Below are 6,985 nucleotides of genomic sequence, written 5' to 3'. Positions count from 1 at the left end.
ATCGCGAGATCTCCCGCGAGAACAGCGCTGTGACGCATTTATACTCTTAAACATTTATCTACTATATCTAGAATATTTATCTAGAATAGACAGGTTTGATTTAGTTTATTATATATTCATGTGATTTTTGTTCTATAGAGAAAGAATCTATTAGCCATCTGTTTTGTAATTGTATATACACAAAGTTTCTTTGGGTGGATGTGGAAAATTGCAGTAGAGGAAAACAAATGTTATAATTAAATTAAATAATTTTGATATATGTATGTATTATTCCAATGAAAGTAATAATAATAATAATACCTTTACTTTTATTGTACAATTTATTGTATTTTGGGAAAATTTCGTAAACACAAGAAGAAATGGTCAGGATCCAAACCAAATGTATTCATTATCTTCAGGAGACTAGTGTTGCACCAGTCTGGAGAACACGGTCAATAAGAAAGCAAGAAAGACTTGTGATATCCTTAATGAATATACAGTTTTTATATTAAGTAATCAATGATTTGTACGCTTTTTTTTTTTTTTTTTTTTAATATGTAAATTTGGTATAATATATTGTATACTACTAAAGTTCGTTGATTAATAAAAATAAAATAAATAAAGAAAAACTATAATAATAGAATATATGTTTAAAACAGCACTGTTTCACGCCCAGTTGTAATTGCGTACCAGAAGAAGCCTAAAGAAGCCACGCATTATTATCATTTTATTCTTCTTATATTTTTTTCATGATCTCGTTTTTTGGATCTAATGTTCTTGTTATTTTGTTCCCAAGCGAGCGAGTCCTTTATACACTCTGTAGAGCACTGTAGACCCTCCTGACGCTAATCATGTGTCCCTTGCGTTTAGTTCAGCGTGAATATATGTCAGATCTCAAGTCTAGTTTATTTATAGAGCCCTTTCCACTACAGTAGACCCAATGGTTGTACAGTTAAAACAGTCTAAAGATAATAGCAAATAATAATAAAAAAGAACACAAGACAACAGTCAATAGTAACAAAAACAAACAAACAAAACTAACAAAAAGCAGCAAGGAAAAGACCTAAAATACACATAATAAAACAAAATCCAGTTGCCAAAATTTCAAGAATTAAAAGCCATAGAAAACCAATGTGTTTTAAATCGAGATTGAGGGTGCAGGTCTAACGTCTGGTGTAGGTCTAACGTCAGGTGTAGGTCTAACGTCAGGTGTAGGTCTAACGTCAGGTGGTTTTCCACAGTCTCGGGCCGGCAACAGAAAAAGCCCCATCCACTTTAGTTTTCAAGCGAGTTTTAGGAATTGTGAGAAGTAAACAATTAAGTGATCATTGAGGTCTACATGAATTCATTTGAATTAAATCAGTAATATATTCTGGGGCCAGGCCATGGACAGCTTTATAAACGTAAAGTAAAACCTTATAATGAATCCGATATATTGATATATTATAATGAATCCAGCTTTACCAAAACTGTCCCATAGTCATGTGTTGTACGAGTTTCCCTCCTTCTGGGAACAGTAGTTACTGTCTGCTCATTTCTTCTAGATAAACCCACTAGATCTAAACTCGTTCCTCCAATCAGGAGTTAACACACTAACCAATGCAAAACCTGCATACAAACCATCTTTATAGTCTGACTAGATGTGGTTAACTATTAAACTGAGCTTTACAGAGTTTCTTCAAAGGGTTGTACCTTGAAAGAAAATTGATCCTCAGTGTATCTCCTGTAGCTATCAGATAATCATATGGAGTCATAATACATACAGAATCCCAGCGCACTATGCCAGCGCACTATCCCAACGCACGAGAGAGAGCGAGGCTTAACATGATTTTATTAGAACATTAACTTTTACCAGTTACCAGATTTCTAATCTGATCATATAATCCAAAAATTCACCTATAATAATACCATAAAACTATTTACACATATAACATTTATACTTTGAATATCATTAATCAATTTAAAATATCCATCCATCTATCCATCTTCTTCCGCTCATCCGGGGCCGGGCAAGCCACCCTTTTCCGACTGAGAACCATGGCCTCGGATTTGGAGGTGCTGATTCTCATCCCAGCCGCTTCCCACTCGGCTGCAAACCGTCCCAGTGCATGCTGAAGGTCCTGGTCTGATGGGACCAGCATGACAACATCATCCGCAAAGAGCAGAGACGAAATCGAGTGGTCCCCAAACCTGACACCCTCCGGCCCCTGGCTGCGCCTAGAAATTATGTCCATAAAAATTATGAACAGAACCGGTGACAAAGGGCAGCCCTGCCGGAGTCCAACATGCACCGGGAACAAGTCTGACTTACTGACGGCAATCTGAACCAAGCTCCTGCTCCGGTCGTACAGGGACCGGATAGCCCTTAGCTAAGGGCCCCGGACCCCATACTCCCAGAGCACCCTCCACAGGACGCCGCGAGGGACACAGTCGAGGGCCTTCTCCAAATCCACAAAGCACATGTGGATTGGTTGGGCAAACTCCCATGAACCCTCCAGCACCCTGGAGAGGGTATAGAGCTGGTCCAGTGTTCCACGACCGGGACGAAACTGCACTGTTCCTCCTGGATCCGAGGTTCTACTATCGGCTGTATTCTCCTCTCCAGTACCCTGGCATAGACTTTCCCAGGGAGGCTGAGAAGTAAGTCCCACCACCCCGGTCTGCCAGCCCAAAGGTACTGTCCCCAACCGCCTATGCGATGCTGCAGAGGCGTGTCAGCCAAGACACCATAACATCCAGAGACTTGAGGTACTCAGGGCGGATCTCATCCACCCCCCGTGCCTTGCCACCGAGGAGCTTCTTTTTTTTTTGTGATCAATTATTTATTTATTTTCTTACAATCATTATTTACACAATGGAGAGGAAACACCTTCACGAAACCTTAGGCTGATTGCATCATCACTGAAAATAAAACAGAGCACAATTAAAGTATTGCTTATTCTGTTGTCTGTGTCTCTGTTTCTCTTTCCCTCTCCATATCCTACCCATCCCAAACCCACCCTCCAACCCTTAACAAGATTCGGTCAAGGTATTGAACAATTAACAACAACGAAGAGAAAAAAAAATAAAAAAAAATAAAAAAAAAAAAATAAGAAGGGAACACACGCACACCCACACACACACACCTCTCAACCCTTTTCCATTACCACCCATCCATCCTTTCTCCATTATTATGATATCCACATAACATCATAGAACACAGCGCAGGATATTGGACATTGCGTATATCAAACAAATATATCATAATTGAAAGTATCAAGCGCGTCCTGAATTCTTCCTTCATATTATAAAATTCACAGAAATCAATACAATATTCTGGATAATAATAACAGAACTAAATGAAGTGCATGTACAACATGGAGCTGAACATTTAAACATTACACATTGTATAAAAAAAAAAAAATAAAAAAAAAAAACACAACAGTTGGGCAGCATATATAAAACAAATCAGAAATAAACAATTAAGAAAAGAAAGAATCCGACCTTATCTACATCATTTCATTTATTTTCTCTAATAGCTCTGACCAACAGTCAATATTAGAGGTTTTGGCATAATGCAAACGTGCTGTAGAGAGCTCTAGCTGAACAATATCCCGATAAGAAGCAAGCCATTTCCTCACGGACAATGTATGTGGTGGTTTCCAACGACAAACTATCATCCTTTTGGCGGCTGTCAACCCAGCCAGAAGGAAACGCCTATTATTGATGGTAAGCTTTAGAGACGATGTGTCGTTAAGGAGAAGCAAGCATGGTGAAGGAGGGATGGGTTTTTTGATAATACTGGACATGATGGATGAAACACTATGCCAAAAACTATTGACCTCTGGACACTGCCACACCATATGATAATAAGTAGCATTTATTTTATCTGGACAAAAATCACAATATGGGTTATCTCTGAGTTTCATTTGCTGTAATCTTCGCGGAGTTAAGTAAAACCTATGGATCAATCTGTAATGTATCATTTGATGATCAAGGTTTCTAGATGATAGAGATATATTTGTCCAAATCACACACCAATCTGGATCCTGGGAGATGTTAATGTCTGTCTTCCAGAGTCTGAAAAATAATAAAGGCTTATATGAAGCTTTAGTTATAAACTTGTATATCTCTGAAACAATGCCACTAATTTTACCTTTAGTTTCAAAGATTACGTGAAGGGGATGATTCCCCAACTCAGTACCCCAAGGAACACCCTGAGCGCGCATTGCTGCACGTAGTTGTAAATAAAAATAAAAAGTGCCTGATAAATTATAAGCTCTCTCTAAATCATGGAATGCACGAAGACCCTGTTCCCCTAAGATATCCTTAAGGACACAGACCCCTCTATTGCTCCACTGGGGGAAGATGATTGGTTTCTTCTCTATTAAGAGTGAATAATTGTTGAAGATAGGGGACTGAGCGAAGAAAGTGTTTGGGATTTTAGCAAATCGGTGGACTTTACGCCATACCATCAAAAGATAAGAAATTATTGGTCCAAAATTGCGTTTAACTATACTATGGGGTATATTGGAATATACCAGGCTAGACAGACAATGTGGATGTATTAGACGTTCTTCAATAGGACGCCATGACACCAGAATATCTGGATTCAACCATGTAGCAAGAGAACGTAAAACAAAGCTCCAGGAATACCATTCAAAGTTAGGCAAATTAACACCTCCTGATAATCTATGTCTTTGTAAAGTAGATGCTTTGATTCTAGGTTTTTTTCTATTCCATAAATAGGAGCTAACGGTTGAATGTAGCTTATTCCAGTAACCGCCTGGTGGAGCTAGGGGGATCATACTGCTCACAAAATTAACACGAGGCAATATATTCATCTTAACAACTGAGAGTCTAGACTGAAAGGAAGTAGGGAGCATCCCCCATCTATTCAGGTCATCCTCCACATTTTTTAAAACTTTATTGTAGTTCTCAGCAGTTAACATATTGAGTGAGGGACTAATTGACACTCCTAGATATATAAAACTACTGACAACAGGAATATTGAAAAGTGGTATCTGATCGTCCAATCCCCCCAGCAGCATTAAAGCCGATTTTGTCCAGTTTATTTTGTAGCCTGAAATACTGCTAAAATTCTCGAAAATTTTAAGAAGATGTGGAAGGGATTTAGAAGGATTTTTTGTAAAAATTAAAATGTCATCTGCATACAAAGAAATACAATGTGGAGTGTCTTGAATAATGATTGGTTCTAAAGCCTCCGACTGCCGTATTGCCTGAGCAACAGGTTCCAAAGATAAAGAAAATAAAAGTGGAGATAAAGGGCAACCCTGACGGGACGATCTTGTGACTGGGAACCTAACTGAACAGTTGCTGCCCGTTATAACGACTGCAGAGGGGTTGGTATACAATAACTTTATCATAGAGATAAAGCTATCACTGAAGCCCATGACTTGAAGGACAGACCACAAATAACACCATTCCAGTCGATCAAAAGCCTTCTCAGCGTCTAATGAGAGAATGGCATTTTGATCTTCTGAATTGGAGGCAAAATCTATAATATGAAGCAAGCGACGGACATTATCCGATGCTAGTCTAGACTTGATAAATCCAGTTTGGTCATAATGAACTAAATGAGGCATGTAGCACTCTAAACGTGTAGCTAAGACCTTAGCGTAAAGCTTGACCTCACAATTCAAAAGACTTAAGGGCCGATAAGAGGAACAGTCGTGAGATGGTTTATCCTTCTTAAGTAATAACGATATTATTGCAATATTTGAACTGGCAGAAAATGAGCCTCTATTAATAGAGAAGTTAAGCATATTCAGCAATAGAGGACCAAGCTGGGGCCAATAGGCCTCGAACAGTTCTGGTGGCAACCCATCCAGGCCCGGAGACCTACCTCTACTCATTGCTTTAATCGCTAATCTCAATTCTTCCAACTGAATGGGTGCCTCTAAGGAACATACAGCTTCAGAAGGCAATTTAGGTAATTGTAATGATTCAAGGAATTCAAAGCAGGCTTTGTCATCATGAGGTACCTCTGACGTGTAAAGACTTTGATAAAATAATTGAAAAGTACTATTAATGCATACCGGGTCAGATGTTATTTCCCCCTCTTTAGTCCTTATAGCTGATATCTTTGCTAAATCATCATTTTTCCTTAATTTGTAAGCAAGCAAACGGCTGGGACGAGCACTACTATGATAGTGATTTTGCCTAGTGCGATGGATAGTAAATTCTGCTTCTCTTATTAACAAACTGCTAAGTTCATCGACTAATTTCTGTCTCTTACAGATGTTTTCTGGAGAAGGATTACTTAGCATTTCATGTTCGAGAGCTGCAATTTCAGACTCCAAGCAATTTATACGAAACTTTTTGGATTTATTGAGATAGGATGCAAAAGATATAGTTTTGTTCCTAATGCACCCTTTAACCGCATCCCATAACACTCGTGGATCATCGACTGATGGACCATTTATTTTAATAAATTCCTCCAACTCAGCCCCCAGCTCGCTTATAAATACATCATTCTGGAGCAAAGACGTATTAAAACGCCAACGAACTGCCCTAGATTGACCAACTCTTAATGAAAAACTACATAGAACAGCCCTGTGATCAGATAAAGCTATTGGGGTCATTTCAGTGCTACAAATATCATTGAAAAGAGTTTTAGACGAGAGGATGTAATCTATTCTTGAAAAAGATTTATGACGAGATGAAAAAAAGGAAAATTCTCTGGAATAAGGATTCATCATTCGCCATGTATCAGTCATACCATAGTCAGTAGACAGTTTTTTTAATGCAATAGATGCCAGTCGCTGATCTCTGCTTTCTGTTACCCCTGTTCTATCAATATCGTGCAGCCATACAGCATTAAAGTCACCCCCTATTAACAGTTGGTACTCTGGAAGATCTGTTAATATAGAAGCCAATGTATTATAAAAGTGCTGATCAAAACAATTCGGAGCGTAAACGCTCATCAATGCAATTTTAGTACCATTGAAAGCTATTTTACAGAAAGTAATTCGACCATCATCGGATCCCCCTGTGCCCAGAATAG

This window comes from Rutilus rutilus (assembly GCF_951802725.1).
Source record: "Rutilus rutilus genome assembly, chromosome: 7".
NCBI classification, from domain to species: Eukaryota; Metazoa; Chordata; class Actinopteri; order Cypriniformes; family Leuciscidae; genus Rutilus; species Rutilus rutilus.
Note: the sequence above shows the minus strand (reverse complement) of the source record.